The sequence below is a fragment of the Capra hircus genome (genome assembly GCF_001704415.2).
Source record: "Capra hircus breed San Clemente chromosome X unlocalized genomic scaffold, ASM170441v1, whole genome shotgun sequence".
NCBI classification, from domain to species: domain Eukaryota; kingdom Metazoa; phylum Chordata; class Mammalia; order Artiodactyla; family Bovidae; genus Capra; species Capra hircus.
The window spans coordinates 44,913,743-44,938,591 of NW_017189516.1; the positions used below are offsets into that span (position 1 = coordinate 44,913,743).

General features: G+C 38.7%; 1 pseudogene; it reads left to right on the forward strand.

Annotated features, from left to right (window-relative positions):
- Nucleotides 1-5,134: 5,134 nt before the first annotated feature.
- LOC102175969 lies at nucleotides 5,135-23,656 on the forward strand (annotated as a pseudogene).
- Nucleotides 23,657-24,849: the final 1,193 nt, after the last annotated feature.

The following is a 24,849-nucleotide window of genomic DNA, read 5'->3' on the forward strand; positions in this document are numbered from 1 at the left end:
TGGTACATACATTCTTATAACCTAATTTTCATCTAATATACAATGAGTGTTCTCCCATATCACTGTAATTTCATCTACACAATGGTTTTTAATGGTCATATAATATGGATAGAGAGTAATTATTGAGCATTAGCATTGGAGGTGATGGAATTCCAGTTGAGCTATTTCAAATCCTGAAAGATGATGCTGTGAAAGTGCTGCACTCAATATGCCAGCAAATTTGGAAAACTCAGCAGTGGCCACAGGACTGGAAAAGGTCAGTTTTCATTCCAACCCCAAAGAAAGGCAATGACAAAGAATACTCAAACTACCACACAATTGCACTCATCTCACATGCTAGCAAAGTAATGCTCAAAATTCTCCAAGCCAGTCTTCAGCAATCCATGAACCGTGAACTTCCAGATGTTCAAGATGGATTTAGAAAAGGCAGAGGAACCAGAGATCAAATTGCCAACATCCGCTGGATCATGAAAAAAGCCAGAGAGTTCTAGAAAAAACATCTATTTCTGCTTTATTGATGAAAGGTTGTTGTTTTACGCAAAGACGCTGGGATTCTTGGCCCCGGAGGAGAAGAATTCACTCCGGGGCCAGAGACGAGGCTTGATCGCTCAGAGCTTTTGTGTAATAAAGTTTTATTAAAGTAGATGGATGAAACTGGAGCCGATTATACAGAGTGAAGTAAGCCAGAAAGAAAAACACCAATACAGTATACTAACACATATATATGGAATTTAGGAAGACGGCAATGACGACCCTGTATGCAAGACAGGGAAAGAGACACAGATGTGTATAACGGACTTTTGGACTCAGAGGGAGAGGGAGAGGGTGGGATGATTTGGGAGAATGACATTCTAACATGTATACTATCATGTAAGAATTGAATCGCCAGTCTATGTCTGACGCAGGATGCAGCATGCTTGAGGCTGGTGCATGGGGATAACCCAGAGAGATGTTATGGGGAGGGAGGTGGGAGGGGGGTTCATGTTTGGGAACGCATGTAAGAATTAGAGATTTTAAAATTTAAAAAAGAAAAAAAAAGAAAGGAGATAGAGAAAGCTTCTGTCGTAGGCATCAGAAGGGGGCAGAAAGAGTACCCCCCTGCTAGTCTTCAGCTGGATTTTATCGAGTCACTAGCAGTCTGTTAATGAAAGAAAGGAATGTCTTAAAACTCGGAATGGCACCAGGCCCCTCACCCATAAGATGCATTTTGGGATAATCTTGGCACCAAATAGTTCATCCTGGGCCATAAAATGATTAACTTGAATCTTGAAGAAGGGCAGAGCACCGTACAAATAGTTTCATTTACATAGATTAGAGGAACAATATCTGAGTATAACATACTGGTTTGTCGAGTAGGTTCTGAGCCAAAAGGTGGAACCAACTTGAAGACAGAGTTTGGGGTAAATGCATAGTACATTAGCATAGCTTAAAATAAACATTTCCATAAGAAAAAGGCATTGGTTATCTCTAGGTTTGAGAATAATTAACTTCAGGTGAAACCAGGTGTCATTATGGCAACACAGAATTTTAAGAGAAGCTTCCTTTTAAATTCGTATAGAGAAGGAAAAAATATCGCTAGTTTGTTTCCTCCTGCCGCTTAAGAGAAATAAAAATGCCTGACACTTGCAGGCTATTTCCTCCGTTTGGAGACCCCTGGCCTTCCTGCCTGTTACCTTCTCATTGACTACGCCAAAGGTCTTTGACTGTGTGGATCACAATAAACTGTGGAAAATTCTGAAAGAGATGGGAATACCAGACCACCTGACCTGCCTCTTGAGAAACCTATATGCAGATCAGGAAGCAACAGTTAGAACTGGACATGGAACAACAGACTGGTTCCAAATAGGAAAAGGAGTATGTCAAGTCTATATATTGTCACCCTGTTTATTTCACTTATATGCAGAGTACATCATGAGAAACGCTGGGCTGGAAGAAGCACAAACTGGAATCAAGATTGCTGGGAGAAATATCAATAACTTCAGATATGCAGATGACACTACCCTTATGGCAGAAAGCGAAGAGGAACTAAAAAGCCTCTTGATAAAAGTGAAAGTGGAGAGTGAAAAAGTTGGCTTAAAGCTCAACATTCAGAAAACTAAGATCATGGCATCTGGTCCCATCACTTGATGGGAAATAGATAGGGAAACAGTGGAAACAGTGTCAGCCTTTTTTGGGGGGGGCTCAAAAATCACTGCAGATGGTGACCACAGCCATGAAATTAAAAGACACTTACTCCTTGGAAGGAAAGTTATGACCAACCTAGATAGCATATCACAAAGCAGAGACATTACTTTGTCAACAAAGGTCCATCTAGTCAAGGCTGTTTTTTCCAGTGGTCATGTATGGATGTGAGAGTTGGACTGTGAAGAAAGCTGAGCACCAAAGAATTGATGCTTTTGAACTGTAGTGTTGGCGAAGACTCTTGAGAGTCCCTTGGACTGCAAGGAGATCCAACCAGTCCATCCTAAAGGAGATCAGTCCTGGGTGTTCATTGGAAGGACTGATGCTGAAGCTGAAACTCCAATACTTTGGCCACCTCATGTGAAGAGTTGACTCTTTGGAAAAGAGTCTGATGCTGGGAGGGATTGGGGCAAGAGAAGAAGGGGACGACAGAGGATGAGATGGCTGGATGGCATCACCGACTCGATAGACATGAGTTTGAATAAACTCCGGGAGTTGGTGATGGACAGGGAGGCCTGGCGTGCTGCGATTCATGGGGTCGCAAAGAGTCGGACACGACTGAGCGACTAAACTGAACTGAGCATTGCTTTTATTTTCAGTTGTCTATTTTCCATTGAATGGGCTTCCCATCAGCGGACAAAGTGGGGAGCAGGTTACAGAAAACAGAGGTGTATTTCTTCCTCCTACCCCTCAGCTTAACCCAACTGGTAAACCAGTATTTATTTCTTCCCTAAAATTTGATTCCCCAGCTTATGGTAAACAGGCTATGCACCACTATTTTCTAGCTATTGTCATTCAAGCTCCTTCTTATCAAATGAGATGATGGCTATGAAGCACTTTATAAAGTACTTAAAGATACAGAATTAGAAGCATATACACTTTTTTCTGAGCTAAAAAATAATGGCATGTTTACATAGCTAAAGATGTAAAAACTATAACCATATGATTGTTCCATTGTTACCATGGTGAAGTTTGGAACCATATTTCCTAGGGTCCTGTTCCTTATGTGCTTTCAGGTTAGAGTAGGCCAAAAAACTTTACAAAACTAAAAAAAAATAATAGCATGTTTAATATGTATTGCTAAAAATAAGAACTGTTCACAAAGCCAGTGTATAATATACTCCTATTAGAGAGAAAAGTATCTATTTTACATAGATATATCGGCAGGCTATAACAAAAAATTTGACAATGATTATTCCTGGGTTTAGAACATGTGGTGAGCTCTAATTTCTTTCTTTCCTATTCTTTTTTTTTTTTTTTTTTTTGCTTTACTTACCTGTAATTCCTCCCATAGCTACATTATTTGTATAGAGAGAAAGATTATTTTGAAGTATTATCTAAATATGATTTTGATGCTGTTATTTTTCTAATTTTATATTCCCTTCTCAGGGGATCTTCCCAACTCAGGGATTGAACCCAGGTCTCCTGCACTGCAGGCAGATTCTTAAGCATCTGAGCCACCAGGGAAGCCCAACTTTATATCATTTTTAATTTATGTGCTTATACTATGACATGTATCAAAAAGGGTGATTATTGTCAAATTCTAATTACTGATTAGATTAGTTTCTTAGAGCTTCCTTAACAAATTACCACAAAATGAGTGGCTTAAAGAAACAGAAATGCATTGTCTCATAGTTCTGGGAGCTAGAAGTCCAAAATCAAGGTGTCAGCAAGACCATGCTTTCCCTCTGCTGGTTTTAAAAGCGATCCTTGGCATTTCTTGATGTGCAGTTATACAACGCCAATCTCTGCCACCATCAGCAGATAGTAATCTTCCTGTGCGCCTCACACTGTCTTCCTTAAAGACACCTGTCACCCTGGGTTAAGGACCTGCCTATGCCAGTATGATCGCATCTTAACTAATTATAGCTGCAACAACCTTATGTCCAAACAGGGTCACAATTTGAGGTACTGAGGATCAGGCCTCCAACATAACAATACTATTACTACTACTACTTCAACCCATATTACTAATCAAGGGATTTTTTATTTTATTTTAAAAGCTACACATTTAAATAAATTATTCCCTCTGTTTTTTTTATGTCTTGCTTTTCAAAAATTGATATAGAAAGTCACTTGACTAGGTCTACTCTTCTCAGAACACCATTCCAGGAGTGTTTCCACACTGTATAATTCATCATCTCTACATGATATGTTGGAAAATTATCATCTATACAGAATGAGTTTGAAAACAAAAAGCCCCATGTATGTGAACCATTTATCAATGCCCTGCCAGGAACAGATACAGCTCTTCTGTCACTTGAAAGACTGAACATTTCATAACACAACACCTTGTGAATTTGAGATAGATTAACAAAACATTTTTTCTTCTTTTACCAAGACTAAAATGTGTTGTTCAAGTCCATATGAAAGTATCACAAGAAATAAAACAGATTTCTTCTTTTATTTTACACTGTACTGAGAAACTGTTTCTTGCAAAGAAAAAATGGAGAAGCATAACCCTTAAGTAATCAAGATGAGCTCTTGAAAAGCAAAAAAAAGCTACTGAAGTCTAAAAGGCAGTGGATCCACCACACTGTGAACAACTCCTAAGTGTATTTGAGCAATCTTTTGAAAAAGTACCTTTTCATGTACAGCTGCTGATGATCATTCTCTGAAAAAAGTGAAACCTCTATTAAAAAGATACCTTTTGAAAAAGTATTAAAGGCCAGAATAAAAAATTGTCATAGTGTTGTTTCATAAAGTAACTTTTCCCCCAAAAAATAAGTTTTTCTCACTAAGGGCTTCCCAGGTGGTGCTAATGGTAAAGAACCTGCCTGCCAATGCAAGAGACATAAGAGATGGGTTTGATCCCTGGGTTGAGAAGATCCCCTGGAGGAGGGCATGGCAACCCACTCCAGCATCCTTAACTAGAAAATCTAATGGACAAAGAAGCCTGGCAGGCTACCGTCATGGGGTCACAGAGTTGGACGCCACTGAGCACAAGCCCATGATGGCCTTGGTGACGAGCCAAGTGGTTGAGAAATTCAATCCTAGGTAGGTACAACTTAAGACTTCAGTTCGGATTATTCCAATGAGAAATAAAATCACTAAGACAAGTAATTCTGCAATGATAACATATCAGTTAGCCATTGCCAATAATAATGGTACATACCAAACATCTACACAAATCTCCATGGCTTTCAACAATAAGCATTTATTTCCTGCTCGTGCATCTATGAGATAGTTGGGTTTTTACTGATAAAGGCTGTGTTCAGTTGTGATTAGAAGGTATGAGTTAGGTCTACATCTGTTTCATACAGCTCTCCTCTGTCTTGGACAAGAAGCAGTCCAAAGCCTATTCTTCTCATGGTGAAAGGCAAAACTGAATACATAAGCACATTTCAAATCTTTGTCTGTATCATATCCACTAACATCCCACCCACCTACACAAGTCACAAGGAGAAACCTCAAGTCAGAGGAGAGGGAAGAAGCCTCTTGTCTTCCATGAGGCTATGACAAAGAGATCAAAGGACAGAGACCAGTGATCCAATCCACCACAAATAGCATATGAGCTTTATAGCACTAAACAAGATTCTTCTTCTTGAAATATACAGCGCAAATAAAAACCTATCCCTTGAAAGCATCTTGCCCACCAGGAAGCCACAAGGCCAGGGCAACCTATACCATTCTTATAGATTATTTCGTTTAGTGCTATGAGTGTTAAGCACTTCAGTACAAATTATGATGGTATAGTTTATTGTTGTTGTTTAGTCACTAAGTTGTGTCCCATTCTTTGAGACCCTATGGATAGTAGTTCACTAGGTCCCTCTGTCCATGGGATTTCCCAGGCAAGAATACTGAAATGGGTTGCCACTTCTATCTCCAGGGGCTCTTCCCCACCCAGCGATTGAACCCATGTCTGCTGCATTGGCAGGCCAGTTCTTTACCACTGAGCCACCAGGGAAGAATGATGGTATAATTTAGCCTCTAATATTTTGCCTTGTACTTTTATTTACATGATTATAAATTCTGTTGTTCCAAAATATATTTAATGATCTCTCTAAATCTGGCTGGCATACTCTTATTATTCATATTATCTATTACTATCCCTATTTAACTGTTAGAGAGTTTTTAATAATTGGTCTGTACAAAAATTAAAGTTTTTACATTCATCAGTAATTATTATAGTATTTTAGTCTTACAATACCAAATACACATTTATATTTCAACTGATGATATTTAAACATTTCAATATATCTGCTATGGGTTGTATTGTGCCCCAAGAAAGATGTTATGGTCCTTTTAGGAAAAGGGTCTTGACAGATGATCAAGTTAAGACAAGGTCATTAGAATGGGCTCTAACACAATATAACTGGTATCATTATAAAAAGGGGGAACCTGGACACGAGACAGGCACTTCCAGAGATAACACAATGTGAAAGTACAGGAAAACTGCCCTCTACAAACCGGGAACTGCCTGATGCCCGCAGTGGCAGGGGAGGAGCACAGAACAGATTCTCACAGCTCCCAGAAGGAATCAGCCCTGCAGACACCCTGCTTTCTGACTTCTGCGAGAGAATACATTTCTGTTTACACCACCCAATGTGTTACTCTGTTTTATGACAGCCCCAGGAAACTAATGTAATCCAATATAAGGAGAGTCTATATTCTAAATTAAATAGAATACTAGATATTACTAATAAATCCAAACGATGTACCTTTTATCTTACTGATATTGTATGCATTTATTTAATGGCAATCTATATGATCACATGATCAGCAAGCTCAGAAGTATCAGAAATTACACTCAAGTAAGTATTTCGCTATCTGCACTTCTAAAGCTCAAAGACAAAGCCACTTTGGGATAAGCAGTGGAGCACAAGCTAAGAGCGGGTGCATCCTCATTTATCACTGTCTAATATGTCATATATATTTACTTCTTTATTTTGTGTATGGTCTACTTCCCTACTCCTCCTGTTACAGTATAAGCACCATACAGGCAGAGAGTTTCTTATGCTTTGCTCACCCTGGTATTCCCAATGCTAGAACAATGCCTGATATACAACAGGTACTTAATAATTATTTGTTCAAAAAATGAAATGAATCTCCAAGCAACAATCTAATAATACTCCTCTTTAATAATTCTATAGCTATTTTCTGTCATGTCTTCACTTCTGCCCTTGGATGACCAATGATATACACAAGCTTGGCTTAATTTTTATCCTTCTCAGAGGAAACAAGGAAACCCTAAAATAAGAATATATGCTTATTTTCCAATTCCCCAAATATAAACTGCAAAAGTAAATCTACCATAAGGAAACTCCCAAGAGAGTCAATTATTTCAACACTGCTCTGAGCTTGCAATATTCCTTGGAAACAAATTCTTTCACATGAACAGCAAGAACTGTAAGGTAGTTGGAAATGCATAGGCCTTGAAGTCAGACTAACCTTGGTTAGAAGCTCACTGCTACCATTAAATATCTCTCCAGTTCCCTGGCTCCTCCCATGAAATGTAAAGAATAATGCTTCCTTCATAGGGTGTGGTACCATTAAACTGGATGTATATGAAGACCCTAGCATTATGCCTGGTAAGGTGAAAGATTCAGGGACAAATCTGAGGAGTCATAGCATTATAGCCAGTTGAAGGGCAGCCAGTTCTGTCAAGACCAAAGATATGCCATCAATAAGTTCCTTAGGGACATCCCTGGTGGTGCAGTGGCTAAGAATACCTCCTGCCAGTACAGGGGAAACAGGTTTGATCCCTGGTCTGGGAAGATTCCACGTGCTGAGGGGCAACTAAGCCTGTGCGTCACAACTACTGAAGCCCACGTGCCCTAGAGCCTGTGCTCCTGCAACGAGAAGCCACTACAATGAGAAGCCCTCACACCGCAACTAGAGAGTAGCCCCCACTCGCCTCAACTAGAAAAGAGCCCACACAGCAACGAAGACCCAGCAAAGCCAAAAAAAAGTAAATAAATATTTTTTTAAAAATACGTTTCTAAAAGTTTACTGTGTCATTTCTGGCTTTACTTAAAACTGGTATAAGAAAAATCACTGTGAGAGCTATTTGCCTCAAAGGTCAAAGGAGAGTTGTTGTTTCCTCCAGTTTCTAGGGACTGTGTAGATTGCTCTGTGTTGAATGGTAGCATTAGCTGAAGCAGCATTTAGCAGTTCAGCACATGGTTGAGTAAAGCCTGGGGGAGAATTAGATGATAACATTTCAAGGGGAAACTGCCAATGGACAAAAATAGCAAGGAGGCAGGGTAGTCTAGGGTTTAGCAATAGAATTTTTAAAGAGGCAAAGCCACACAGTCCTATTCTTTTCAGTGAGTATGCTCCTGAGAGCCAGCTCTTTACCTCCAATCAGTGCTGTAATAGCTGAAGACTGTGGCCTTTAAAAGCTACAACAATTGCTGAGACACAAGCTGAACTAACATTTAATTCTGCACTTGCTGTTTCTTCCACTTAGACTGTAAGGCACAAACCCTGTCTGCCACCAGAACCAAGGATTTCGCAAAGCTACATCTGCAGATCTAGTATTTCCCATCACAGAGGTTTCAGGGAGTAAAAACTCTGTAGACTACAGCTCACACTGTTACCATCTTAAAAATGAATACTATAAACCAACAACAGCTTGGAAGATGATTATCCAACGTGAGGATGATCCTAGTCTTCCACTGCTCATTTCTGGCACTTTAATAATTTTGCCAAGTCTTCACAGAGGTTATGCATTGGCCTCCAAACAGGAACTTCAAATAACACATTCTGCTATTTATTAGCAGTTCCAGGGGTATCTTTAATAGAGGTCATTCCTTAAGTTCTTGTTCACTCCACTTATGAACAGAGACATAATTATTGTCACCAAGAGTCAAAAAGTAGTCATTTTACATTTGACTTCCCCTTGCCCTTTAGTTGTTGGAATTGGTTTAGGACCAAGCATGTAAGCAGCTGAGCTAACACCTTCAAGACATAATTATTACATAGTTTAAGATTGATGGCGTCAGTATGCTTTCCCTCTAGCACTTCATCAGAAGAAATACTCTATCTAAAGTCTCTAGCACTGGCAGGGCACATAACTGAATATTAGTTCACATTCACCCCCTCCCCATATCAATCACCTAACCTCCCCAAACCTTATTCTCCACATCTACCCTTTCATCAAATGTCATTATTGCTAAAACCGCTAGAAGAGCCGAATACCAGGACCACTACTTTCTCATCCCCAATCCTTCAGACATTCACCTGGCTTATACACCATCTCTTGAGAGCAGGATTGCTGCTTCCTGAAGTACCACCATGAAATAGAATAAATTAATTTGCATTAAGGTAAAAATAGTAAAATCCTAGAAACAGGCAGAGGGGATGTTCATACCTCTCAGTGGCAGTTAACATGTCAGGTGGGCAAAAGTTTCTTTGAACACAAAAAGAGAACTGAGATGAACTTAATCAAATGCACTAAGGCTTGAAGAATTGTATATAACAATGTCTTAGAAATTAAATATATATTTTCTTAGTAAATTCACCAATACTCTGTACTCAAAGAGACTATAAATACAAAGTAGGACTTCTTATTTCTAGCCATGGTTTGCAAGTTTATTCAGATAAAACTACCTTTTGAAAACAGGTGGGGCAGGAGCTGGATAAATTTATTTTTAATCGTCTTAAATCATCATCAAATTGCTCAAAGACTAAATTCTCAATTCTCAATGACCAAAGCCATTGTTGCCCAGAGTGCATTTCCCCATGTAAAACTACACATTTATTTCAGAGTGGACAGAAAACAAGGCCAGGGGCTTCCAAACATAAGAAATCTTACAGGAGGGGCTCCACATACTAGGTTGTGAAACAAAGAGTTACACACTCTGATCCCTGGTTCCCAAGACTGCTAGAGTAAAGAGAAGTCTTCCATGGCAGAAAAAAGAATAAGTAGGAAAATAATCCATGAGACATTTTTCCATAGACAAGTGCTCAAACGGATTTGTACCTTTTGAACAAAGAACTTGGTTTTATATCAGCTCTGATTGACAGTGTCTGAGCACCTGGCAGAATTAAAACCAAGGTACCTCCGGAGGATGGCACACCATCCTAGGCTTCAAAGAATCTCACACATAATTCTGTGAGGTCAGAGACCCATTAGCAATCAACAAGAAACAGATATGCACAGACTTCAGATGCTGTAATTGTCAGAAACAGATATTAAAACAGCAACGTTCAAAGAAATAAAGAATGAACTTGAAAATATCTGTAAGGAACAGGATGTTTAAAAGTGATAGAGTAGGTTAAAAAAGAACTTTTAAAAACAAAAAATATGATTCTGAAATTAAAAATTAAATGGATGAACTGGGCAGTAGATTAGACAGAAGAAAAAATGTGAACTGAAAGATATGCCAAAAAAAAAAAGAGAGAGAGAAAGAGAGAATGAAGGACAATTACAACCTGCTCCAGTATTCTTGCCTGGAGAATCCCATGGACAGAGGAGCCTGGTGGGCTACAGTCCATGGGGTCGGAAAGAGTTAGACATGATTGAGCAACTTTCACACATGTAAAATACACAATTAATGAAAACATACAGTATATTAGAGGGAATTCTACTCAGTGCTTTGTGGTGACCCAAATGGGAAGGAAATCCAAAAAAAGGGGGATATATGTATCCACATAGCTGATTCCCTTTGCTGTGTAATAGAAACTGATACAACATTGTAAAGCAACTATACTCCAATAAAAACTAATTTTCAAAGAGAGAATGAAGCACAAAGAGAAAAGAATGAAAAATAAACAGTGTAACGGGTATAGAATACACAGTGAGAAGGTCTAAAACATATAAGATTCAAGAAAGAGAGGAAAGAGAATGGATCAGAGGCATTATGTGAAGAAATATTAACTGATCATTTTCCAAAACAGATGACAGAATCAAGTGCCCAGGAAATCTCAAATAGGATAAATAAAAAGAAGTCTATTCCTAGACCTATTAGGATGAAATGGTAGAAAATCAAAGGCAAAGAGAAAACAAATTAAGCAACAAGAAGAAAGGATGACAGTATGCTTTATAGGACAGCAGTTAGATCAAGAGTTACCTTCAACAACTGAAGCCAGAACACAGTGGAATGATATTTTCAAAGTGAAGAAAGAAAATAACTACCCAATCAGGAAACAAAAAGAAATATTTTGAGCAAAAATAAAATAATTCTAAATGGAAGGTATATAATTAAAGAATGAAGATCAAAACTAAGTGGTAAATATGAGGACTAATATAATTGAACATTCATTACATAAAACATTACCAACAAAGTCAAATGACACTTGGGAAAAAAAGACTTATAAATCTTAAATATTTATATTAGAAAAGAGGCAGGATTGAAAATGAATGAACCAACCAACAATATCAAGAAGTTAGGGGAAAAAACAGCAAAATATAACCAAATAAAGAAGTATGGAGGAAATAAAAGAGGAGAAATGAATGAAATAGAAAACAAATATGTAATAGACAGAAATACTAAATCCAAAAGTTGATTTTTCAAAAGGCTAATAAAATTGATAAACCCTAAGGAGGCTTACAAAGTAAAAAGAGACAAGACACAAATATCCAAAGTCACATATGAAAAAATGATCATGAAAGCAGAAATTTTTAAAAAGACAATAAAAAGGTATTAAGAACGTTTTAAATAAATAGGTAACTTCCTAGGAAAAAATGTAATCTCAAAACTGACTTAATAAAATCTGAAAAGTCCTATAATAATTAAAGAACCTGAGTCTGCAGTCAAAATCTTCTTACAAAGGAAACCCAAGGCCCAGTTCTCCTCATTGGTGAGTTCTATAAAATATTCAAAGAAGAAATATTCCAATTTCACACAAATTCTTCCGGAGAAAAGGGAATAAAGGAGCACTACTCTGCCTGATTTTATCAGCCTAGGATAATCCTGTTTAAAAAATATGAGAAAAAAGCCTCAAGACAATTTCAAACTCAGGAACTCATGCAAACATCCCAAAGAAAATATATCAAAGTGAATACAGCAGAATATGAAAGAAACAATACAACATGACCAAACTGAGTTTACTCCTGGAATGCTGGAAAAGTTTAATATTAAAAACATAACTAATGTAATTTGCAGCCATGAAATTAAAAGACGCTTGCTCCTTGGAAGGAAAGTTATGACCAACCTAGATAGCATATTAAAAAGCAGAGACATTACTTTGTCAACAAAGGTCCGTCTAGTCAAGGCTCTGGTTTTTCCAGTGGTCATGTATGGATGTGAGAGCTGGACTATAAAGAAAGCTGAGCACCGAAGAATTGATGCTTTTGAACTGTGATGTTGGAGAAGACTCTTGAGAGTCCCTTGGACTGCAAGGAGATCCAACCAGTCCACCCTAAAGGAGATCAGTCCTGGGTGTTCATTGGAGGGACTGATGTTGAAGCTAAAATTCCAATACTTTGCCCACCTGACGTGGACGGCTGACTCATTGGAAAAGACCCTGATACTGAGAAAGATTGAGGGCGGGAGGAGAAGGGGACGACAGAGGATGAGATGGTTGGATGACATCACCAACACAATGGACATGGGTTTGGGTGGACTCTGGGAGTTGGTGATGGACAGGGAGGCCTGGTGTGCTGCGGTTCATGGGGTCGCAAAGAGTTGGACACGACTGAGTGAACTGAACTGAATGTAATTTTCTATTTTACCGGATTACATTTTGCTGAGCACACTAGTTGGCATATTAAGGCAAGAAAAATAAATAAAAGGAATAAAGATGGGGGAACTGTTATTATTTGCAAATGAAATGATTATGTCAAAAGCAAATGCAAAATTATTCATACTCTTAGGATAATAAAATAATTTAGCAAAGTTGTTGGATATAAAAATTAACATGCCAAAAATACATGATATAGAAAGTAAACTGAGTTTCTACATGCCACAACAAGCATTTCATTCAAATTCTGAAATGATACCACTTATGACAACATGAAAAAATATTAAACACCTTAGAATAAGTCTATCAAAAGATGTGTAAGACTGCTATGGGGAAAAATATAAACATTATGGAAAGACTTTAAAGAACTTTATAAATTGAAAGATACTACATTTATGGTGTGGAATAGTATTTTAAATTGAATTTGATTTACATATTCAATGCAATCCCAATCAAATTCCCAACAGATATTTTTCACTGAATTTCACAGGCTGACTCTATAATGTATATGGAAATACTAAGCACAAACAGAGGTCTAGACACACCTGAACAAGTACAGGGTGGAAGGACCTCACCTCCTAGATATCAACTATAAAGTTATAGTAATCAAAACAAAGAGACCAAAGCAACAGAGTGTGTAAAAATAGACCCATACACATATGTACACTTGATATACAAGGGAGAACACTGCATAGAGGCACACAGAGTGCTCATCATCACTAATTATCAAAGAAATGCAAAACAAAATCTCAAGGATACTGAGGCATGTGAATATCTAAATAGCAAAAAAAAAAAAAAAAGAATTTGGACCTTGAGTTCACATATGCAAAAATCAATTCTGGGTGACTCAAAAACTTAAGTGTAAAAGTTAAAGATTTTAGAAAGTAATACAGAAAAATATCCTCATGATCTCAGTGTAGGAAAGAACTTACGACGACAAAAAGCACTATCAATAATGAAATAGGCTACATCAAATTATGTTTAAAAGTATGTCAACAAGAAAGTGAAAAGATAACACATAAAATTGGAGAAAATATTTGCAAATCATATATTTAATAAGATGCTTGACCCTGTCTTTGGAAGAACTCTTTACAACACAATAACAAGACAGCAAAATTTTTTAATAGACATTTCTCCAAAGAACATATATAAATGGCCAATAAGTACATGAAAAGATCCTCAACATCACTAGTAAGGAAAATCAAATCAAAATCAAAACAATGAACTACTTTACCTCCATTCAGTTCAGTCGCTCAATCGTGTCCGATTCTTTTCGACTCCATGAACTGCAGCACAACAGCCCTCCCTGTCCATCACCAACTCGCAGAGTTTACCCAAACTCATGTCCATTGAGTCAGTGATGCCATCCAACCATCTCATCCTCTGTCGTCCCCTTCTTCTCCTGCCCTCAATCTTTCCCAGCATCAGGCTCTTTTCCAATGAGTCAGCTCTTTGCATCAGGTGGCCAAAGTCTTGGAGCTTCAGCTTCAACATCAGTCCCTCCAATGAACACCCAGGACTGATCTCCTTTAGGACAGCTATAATAAAAATAAAAAAAAAACAGGGGAGGGGGAGATTAACAAAGAGGAAGAGGAGGAAGAAGAAAGAAAGAGAGAGAGAGAAAAGAAATCTAAGTGTTGGTAAGAATATAGGTCTGTGAGTAGCAGACCTATGAGAAGGGAAAAGTGTCAGGTAGGCAATTGCTTTATATTTATTATAAACTTTCTAGGATTTCTGTTGTTTTTCAAACTATGTGCATATATTACATTGATACAAACAAAAATTTAGTTTAAAGATAATCATAAAGGAGGGAAAAAAAAAACCCAACCATGCCCCATTTCAATTTAGTTCCTTGGAAAGACTGATGCTAAAGCTCAAAATCCAATACTCTGGCCACCTAATGTGAAGAACTGACTCACTGGAAAAGACCCTGATGCTGGGAAAGATTGAAGGCAGGAGGAGAAGGGGGCGACAGAGGATGAGATGGTTGGATGGCATCACCAACTCAATGGACATGACTTTGAGTAAGCTCCACAAGTTGGTGATAGACAGGGAAGCCTGGCGTGCTATATTCCATGGGGTTGCAAAGAGTCGGACACGACTAAGTGACCGAACTGAACTAGTAAGTCCCAGAAGAGATTAACTTTTATGGTTTTCGGGTGGGGGTGCAGAAGAGGGGGAATGAGGGTAAAAGGCAATAGTAGCAGAGCAGCTATGAGGTATAAAGCACCGACAGCAGACATTCTCCTAGGTTATTTGTCTAAATTACTGTATGGAATTGTCACAGTGACCCTACATACAGGAAGATATTATCATTCCCTATCAACATATGAGGAAGTTGAGAATCAGAGAGGTTAAGTGACTTGTCCACAGTCACAAAGCTGGGAAGTGACACAGCTAAGATTCAAATTCAGTTGTATATGCCTTTACATCCTGCTTTTAACCTAGCCCTCAGGAATATGACCCCACCTGACCTTCTCCACATCTTTGTCCAATAGCTAATTAGGATCCACATCGCTTACTAAGTCCTGTAACTTCTTGGTGAAAGCCTTGAGCCAACTGGGGGAAGATTTTTCAACAAAGTATTAAGGGAACAAAACAACTCATTAGCCTATAATGAAAAGAAAAAGCTGTCAAATTGTTGGGTTTCATTTGTCCTTTCCAAAGATTTCCATCTGCCTGGCCTGGTGGTATTGTTACAAGGCTACACTATCAAGACAGAAGTGACTGGGGAAAAGCAGAAACAGCAGTTTAGGGAGAGGCCAACATGCAACTGTCAGGATCTCACCTTCATCTCTTTTCTTTCCTGTCTCACCTTCCTTCCCTCTTGCCACAACTCACATTCTAGCTGCGCATGTGTGTGTTAGTTGCTTAGTTGTGTCCGACTCTTTGCAACCTCATAGACTGTAGCCTAACAGGCTCCCCCATCCATGGAATTTTCTAGGCAAGGGTACTGGAGTGGGTTGCCATTTCCTTCTCCCACATTCTAGCTACATTTAACAATTTGCAATTTTCTGACCAGCACAAATCATAGCATGCCTCTGTTGCCTTTCTTCCAATTTTGTTGCCAGAAAGCTCATGGCATCTGCTTTCTCATGCCTCTTCTAGTCCACTCAGGGAAAAGTAACCACTCATTCCTTGGCTTCTATCATACCTTGTTTACCCTTCTAGCACTGTAACACTTTAATGCACATATTCTTAAATGTGCCTATTTTTGACTCAATAAGTTATAAGCTCCCTGGAAGCAGAGAATGTGTGTTCATCTCTGTGTCACTAAAATTGTATAAATATGTATAACGGTGATCTCTCTTTCACAAAGGAAATGTCATGCTGCATATATATGCCATTAAAATGATCAAAAGATATGCTAACCTTATTTACGGAGAAGGCAATGGCACCCCACTCCAGTACTCTTGCCTGGAAAATCCCATGGATGGAGGAGCCTGGTAGGCTGCAGTCCATGGGGTCGCTAAGAGTCTGGACACAACTGAGCGACTTCACTTTCACTTTTCGCTTTCATGCATTGGAGAAGGAAATTGCAACCCACTCCAGTATTCTTGCCTAGAGAATCCCAGGGATGGGGGAGCCTGGTGGGCTGCCGTCTATGGGGTCGCACAGAGTCGGACATGACTGAAGCGACTTAGCAGCAGTAGTAGCAGCAACCTTATTTACAATAGCCAAGATATGAAAATAACCTAAGTGTCCATCAACAGATGAGTGGATAAACAAAATGCAATATTATATATGAAGTGAAAGTGTGAGTTGCTCAGTCATGTTTGACTCTCTTTGACCACATGGACAGTAGCCTGCCGGGTTCCTCCATCCATAGGATTCTCCAGGCAAGAATACTGGAGTAGGTTGCCATTTCCTTTTCCAGGGGATCTTCCTGACCCAGGGATCGAACCCAGGTCTCCCACATTGCAGGCAGACTCTTTATGGTCTGAGCCACCAGGGAAGAACCCTAAAAAGACGGAAATCCTGCCATTTGAAACACCATGGATGAACCCAGAGGGCATTATGCTAAGTGAAATAAGCCAGACATGAAAAGACAAATACTGCAGGATCTCACTCCCATGTCAAATCTAAAAAGAAAGAGTCAAACTCATTAAAACAGAATAGAATGGTGGTTGCCAGGGACTGGGCTGTGTACAAACTTTCAGTTACAAGATGAATAAGTTCTGGAAATCTAATATACAGCATGGTGACTACAGTTAATACTGTATGTGATACCTGAAATTTGTTAAAAGAGTAGATCTTAGTCATTCTCATAAAAAAAAAAAGGTAATTATGTGAGGTGACGGCAGGGTTAATTAACTTGATTGTAGTAATCATTTCACAACATACACACATATCAAATCATCACATTGTACCCTTTAAGTATATACAATTTTATTTGTCAATTAAACCTCAATAAAGCTGGGGAGAAAAACACATGCTAACAATGGCCATCTTTGGGTGGTAGAATTATGAGCTATTTTTTCTTTCTTTATTTTTAAAATTTCTGTAATTAAGAACTTGTTCATCAAAGATATAATTAAAACAGTAAAAAGGCAAGCTACAAAATGGGAGAAAATATTTTTGCAACACACATAAAAGGAACTCTCACAAATCAATGAGGAAAAGAAAAACAAACCAATTGTAAAATGGGCTTAAACTTTTAAAAAGAAGAACTGAAATGGCCAAAGAATGCATTTGTATGTGTATATATTTTTACATGTACACATACATACATTCTTTAATATGTATAGATGAAAATATGATTAAAGTCATTAGTAATTCAAGAAAATGCAAATTAAAGCCATAATAGCGTATCACATGAGTTCAGCAAAAAACATTAAGCCCTATAATACCAAGTGTTCCAAGGATGTTCAGGAACAAAAACTCTTGCACATTGCTGGTATCAGTATATGGGTTCGACTGCTTTGGAAAATAGTTTGACATTATCTAGTGGCATGGAAAACTGTGTGCTCTTTTACATCAAGATATATACAGAAGAATATACATTATTCATGATTTCCCGAAACTAGAAATAACTGTCCATCAAGAGTAAAATGGATAAATTGTGGTATAGTCATACAATGGAATGTTACACAGCAGTGAAAAGCCACAAATCAGAGCTACATACAAGAACATGAGTGAGTCTAACAAACACAACGTTGAGTAGTAAGACACAGAAAAATGCATATAGTATGATTTCATCAAAATAAAGTTCCAAACTGGGCAAAACTATATTGTTCAGGAGTAGCATACACAGATAAAAACCACAGAGGAAATCAAGAAAGCCACTCCTCTGAAAAAGCAGTGTGACAGTTACATCTGATGGAGGGAGGTATGGGGTTACTAGTGGGAATGGACATTTGAGGGGTTTCTAGGATGTTGCAAATGTTTTCTCTGTGAAGGTGGTGACTAACATGGCTGTTAGCTTTATTTTAAAAGCATAAATATGAAAATATATGTAGAAAAGGATAGACTGCACATAACTTCTTTAAAATGCATTTTAAATAAAACTACAAAAGTTCCTGCATGCGTGTGTGCTAAGTCGCTTCAGTCGTGTCCGACTCTTAGTGACCCCATGGACTGTAGCCCTCCAGGTTCCTCTGTCCATGATTCTCCAGGCAAGAGTACCAGAGTGGGTTGCCATTCCCTCCTCCAGGGGATCTTCCTGACCCAGAGATCGAACACACGTCTCCTGCATTGCTGGCGGATTCTTTACCACTGAGCCACCTGGAAAGCCCATTCAAACCCACTCCAGTGTTCTTGCCTGGAGAATCCCAGGGATGGCGGAGCCTGGTGGGCTGCCGTCTGTGGGGTCGCACAGAGTCAGACATGACTGAAGCGACTTAGCAGCAGCTCTAATAAATGACACCAACTTGGTCGCTTAAAATAACAGAAATCTGCTCACTCATATTTCTGGAGGCCAGAAGTCTGAAATTAGCACCATTATGCTAAAATCAAGGTATCAGCAGGACCACACTCCACCCCTCCACCCCCTGTGGCCTCTAGGAGAGAGTCAGTCCCTTGCATCTTTCAGGTTCTAGTGGCTGTCAGCATTCCTTGGCTTATGGCTCATAACTCCAGTCTCTGACTCTGTATGTGTCAAATCCCCCTCTACCTCTCTCATATAAGGACACTTGTGAAGCAAGTAGGGACCACCTAGATAATCCAAAATTATCTCCCATCCTAAAATGCATAACACAATTACATCTGCAAAGACTCTTTTTCCAAATAAGGTCATATTTATAAGTTCCAGGGATTAGGACCTGATATCTTTGTAGTGGGCTGAATGGCAGCCCCAAAGTCCAAATGTAAAATTATATCCCGCTCCTGATGACACCGTTTTGTTGCTCGTTGCGCCAAAAACAACTTAGCCAGTTTTCTTATGCTTGGTCCACAACTCATCAAAACTGTGCCCATGAACCATCTTCCGTGAATTTTGTTGTTGTTGTTGTTTATAAATATGTTTGTTCCATGAATTCTTAATGAGCAGCCTCCAAACATTCTTGATGGTATGTCTCTATTGGAAAATAAATTAAGCATGCTCCTCTAAAATATGATGCTCATTTATAAATTATGATTGCCAATGTATCAGTGTATTATTATATTATCATACATATAAAAACAAAAATTTGAAAGATATAGGGAAAATAAATGTAAGTAGAACTACTACCATCTCCTTCCAACAACCAAATGAATCATCCTGTCAGTTCTCTGGGTTACTCATCCCACTACTCAAAACACTCTTATTGTGTATCCTTGCTCCCCAAAACTGCAAGGAGGCCTTTAAGGACTGCTGCTTAAGATGGGAAAGATGAATGAATACTGGGCCTCCCACTCTAACTTCACCCACTCAGTCAGCCCGGATCTCTGATACACTCTGATACACTCTGATTTCAATAGGAAGATTATCCTCCACAAAAAAAAAAAAAAATTGCAAAAAAAATAATAATAATAGGTCTGAAACCCACTTCTCTGGAGCATTTTCTTTTGGTGTGAGTCTCTGGGCGGCCTTTCATGCAGGTGGCGCATGACATCACTCGGCCCCAGCTGTTCCTTATTAACTCAGCCTCTCAGCGAAAGATACAGCCTTTTTACAACTTGACATTTTTTAAGGAGACAGCCCATTCTGCGAATCAACCAAACACATTAAATGCAGTTAAGACTGCTGCATTCCACAAATACAAATTTGACAAGAAAACCTTACGTCTTCATAGGCTCCACTGAAATATGGATTGATATGAAGTTCTGAAGGACACCAGGCTTGGCAGCAAAGCATCCCTGTTTTATCACCCTGAAGGAAATGCCTGCCAAGCCAACTGCACCTCCAGCGGGTCAAAACTCAAGAACCCCAAAGCCTATAACCCTCACTGAGGCCTCAACACCATCTCCAACATGAGCTGACTTTGTAAATGTGTTCTTTGCCTGCTCATAATGCCTAATTAGGCCCTGACCATGAGGCTAAGAGGTGGCGAAGAAAAGCTAGGACGCCTGCAGGCTGCCACTTGAGTTCACAGCAAAATGACAGGCAGTGAGCGTGATCCAAGTAGAAGAATCTGACAGTCACACTTCAGTCTTTCAGCCGCATATTTTTTTTTAACATGGGGAGGTTGTGGCATCAATAGTGTCATCCTCTAATAGAAAGGACAACTACATATAATGCATAATTGCCAGTCTAAATGACTTGTTATTTTGACTGCCTATTTTAAAATGTCTGTAATTGCCTCCAATGAGACTTGGAATAAATGATAAGTCAGCACAGGCAATCACTGGTGGAGACATAGCATGGCTTTGGAAAACTTAGTGCAAATTATTTTGTCATGTGTCAATTACCACCAATCCCTGATTATGATCACAGGGCGTTTGTCCTGCTTTACTGGGTGTTTCTTCCAACTGTGTCCCACTTAAGCAACAGAAGGAGTATCACATGCAGGTGTATGAAAGACAAGGCAGTCTATTTTCAAGGGCAATGAGCAGAAGCTGCCTGAGCCTGATAAATTAGTTTCACAGAATTTTAGCTCGTGCCAAATCCTGGCCCTTTCTGTAAAGCAAAAGTGAGGCAGAAGCACACCTCACCGAGAATTACTGCCATCTCTCTAAATGAACTTTTTCTTCCCCCCTCGTATGCTTGTTTGCCAAGACTTAAAATAACAAATCACTTTTTTATAACAAAATTTTCTCCCTGGAATAACAGGCTTCAGTGTGAGTACTGATAGAGCAATAGCTCCTCTAAATGACAGCAAAGGCTTGCAGCAGGGATGTGAGGCACATCTATTTCAGGGCTTCCATTAAAGAGAAAAGTGGTTAGGTAAGAAATGAAGTCATTTCCTGACTCATTGGGATGCCATGTTTAAACCACAGTTTTTTGCCTGAGGATACAGAGGTTAGAAAAATGCGACTGAGCCTAAGAGATGAATCATCCCTTGAAGATTCAGGAAAGCAACTAGTTATGGTCCCTCAGACACTACTAGAACATATAAGACAGGGAAACAGGCTTAGGGAGAGCCTTCTCCTTCTTACCACAGGAAAAAGAAGGTTCTCCTGCCTACATACTTGAGGGCTTAGTCACTAAGTTGTCCAACTCCTTGCAACCCCATGGACTGTAGCCCGCCAGGCTCCTCTGTCTATGGAATTTCCCGGGCAAGAATATCAGAGTGGGTTGCCATTGGCAGGTGGATTCTTTACCACTGAGCCACATGGGAAGCCCCTCTCCCTCCTATACACTTCGTTAAAGCCAGTTCCTGAAATAATTTAAGTATGATTACATTTCTAAGTAGAAACATCAATATTTAGGCATTAAAAACATCAGGAAATAGGGGAGAAGATGGATTCAAAGTCTGTTAATTTTGCATATTTCTAAAATAAGTGAATCAAATGACTCCAAAAATCCACTTTTGAAGGATGAAACACAACAATTAAGGATTCCAAGAATTTATTTTACTAGAAAAAATTTTAATACTCAGTTTCACTAGTAATCAAAGACAAATTCTATAATTTTAAAATAATAGTGAGATACCATTTTCAACTCTCAAACAGTTGATAAAATAAAGGGGGGGTGGATATTACTCAGAGCAGATGAGAGACTGCAAATTGGCTCAATTTTCTGAAAGATGGTTAGGCAAGACTTATCAAAACCCTTTAAATGTTCACACTCCTTAATCCAGTAATTCTGCTTCTAGGAACTTTTTTTTTCTTTTACTTTGAGATATAATTTACAACCTTCATATAATTAAGATATAATTTTAAACACTATTGCAAAATGATTACCAAAATGATGGAGGTGTTAATGTTAGTTAACACTTCCAGCAGGTCACACAATTACCATTTCCTCTCTGTAGTGAGAGCATTTAAAATCTACTTCCTTGGCAACTTTCAATTATATAATAGAGTATTGTGAACTATAATCATCATGCTGAACATTAGCTTCCCAAAACTTATTCAGCTTACAACTGGAAGCTTGTACCCTTTGACCAACACCTGTCCATTTCTTCCACCCCCTCAGCTCCTCATAACCAGGGTAGAATATTCCATCAGTTTGATTTTTTAGACTCCACAAATAAGTTATATCACACACACAGTATCTGTCCTTCTCTGACTTACTTAGCATAATACACTCAAGATCCACCCATCTTGTTGCAAATGGCAGGACTTCCTTCTTTCTCATGGCTGAGTAGTATTCATGTGTGTGTGTGTGTGTGACATCTTCACTCATTCATCTAGGAGTTTACCTTAAAGCAATAATATGATATTTGGACAAAGATACATTCACAAAACTATCCTTACAGCATTGTTTAGAGTGGAAAACTCAAATGTAACTTAAACGACCAGCAATAAGAGAATAATTATATTATTACAGAACACTAATATGATGCAGTGGTATACAATCAACTTGAACTATATTTAGGGATTATCTTTAATGAGTCATAACAATGAAAAAAGCAGTGTGGAGAACTATATATACAGGAAGAAAAAATACTCAAAGGATTTCTTAATCGGGTATCACTCTGGAGACTGGACTAAAAAGATCTTCCCTGTTTTTAATATACCAGGACATTATTGATGTCATACTGGTGTCGTCACACACAGTGAACCTTTGAAACCCTGGTGATGTTTCTTGATGAACTTGAATCAATAAGTATCTGCATAAACTTCTCAAAGAACAACAGAGTTGAGCTATCTACTGGTTGACCCTGCCTCCAGGGCTCTGGAAGCTCATAGCCAATAAGAAGAAGGTAGTGTTGGAAGAAGCCAGTCTGCAGACTGGCCAATAGATTATAGTACATAAAGTACATATATACCCTTTTTGAAATACTTTTACTGTACCCCAGTATTGCCATAGATGCCAAAACCTCACTTAATGGATGTTTGTTGAGTCTTGGCTGAATTCTTATGAAATATTAAATGCATATGGGAAGAGGGATATCAGAGAAAGATATATAGAAACAAATCTGGAAAAAGAAGCAAACTGAGTGAAAAAGATCTAAGAAATGTAGTAGAAAAGAAAGAATAGGAAAAAAACAGAAAATAATGAATTATGACTTCCTCAAGACTATCCAATTAGAGCAAATTATTTTACTGATTAAAAAATTGCTTTTTGAGCTCAAGCTCCCTCAACATCCAAAACAACAATTTCATGGACCTGTACATGCCACAGAAATTCTCCTCCCGGAACCCCATCATCAGCACCAAGGACCATCCAGATGAATGTGGCCGAGGTTGACAAAGTGACAGTCAGGTTCAATGGCCACTCTAAAACCTACTCTATCTACTGGGCCATTCACAGGATGGGTGAGTCAGAAGATCCATTCTCCAACTGGCCAAGGCCAAAGCCATTATCTCAAAGAACTTCTGACTGGAAAGGATCACAGATGTGGAATATCTGTTACAAATAAATAGTGAACTCTCCTCAAATTAAGTTAATATATCAAAATACAACTCTAGAAAGTTGTATTTCCTAACAGTGACTAAAATGTATAGGAGATTGGTTCAAGATGGCAGAGTAGCAGGATGTGCGCTCATCTCCTCCTGCAAGAACACCAAAATTACAACTAGCTGCTGAACAACCATTGACAGGAGGACACTGGAACCCACCAAAAAAAGATACCCCACATCCAGATACAAAGGTGAAGCCACAAAGAGACACTGGAGGGACACAAACACAATAAAATCAAATCCCATACCTGCTGAGTGGGTGACCCACAAACTGGATAGCAATAATACCAAAGAAGCTCTCCCACTTTGTGAAGGTTCCGAGCCCCTCATCAGATTTCCCAGCCTAGGGATCTGGCAAAGGGACTGGGACTCCCCAGGGAATCTGACTTTGAAGACCAGCAGGACTTGATTATAGGACTTCCACAGGACTGGGGAAACAGACTCCACTCTTGGAGGGCACAAAGAAAATGTGATTGCTTTTCATATATATATGGCTTTCCATGTATCAGGCACTGGTAAATGAAGATAATACATATAGTGAGATATTTTACATTAATTCACTTAATCCATATCACTGCTTTACAGGATAGGCATTTCTGTTCTCTTTTATAGAAGAAATAGTGAGGCCCCAAGAGGTTAAATAACTTCTATAAGCACTCACAGCTCTTAGGTAGAAAGGTAGAGATTCAGCCCCAGGGGTTCTAGCTCCAGGTCTTCCTCACTAAGTATAGCCCCCACCTACTCAAGCCACCATGGTGCCTCCTTTTTAAGTCCTATAGTTCTTACCATCAATCATGCATATTTAATATTGAACACTTACAGTTTTGCATGTTTGTTGCATTTTCATCTTAGTACAACATGTCTTCCCAACTAGACTCTCAAACACTGTACGCAGGAACTGTAAATAATACTTCTCTATAATCCTCACAGCACTTAGCACAATTCTCCACTCATTAAATAAGATTTAATTGGACCTTCGGCAAAGAGATAACTTTCAAAACATTTATTCCGATAATTTTGCAATCAAATAAACTCTGCCAACATTCTTTTGCTAAGAAGCAGTCATCTTTTGAGATTGCTGGAAATTTAAGTGTAGAAAAAAAAGAAGTTAAT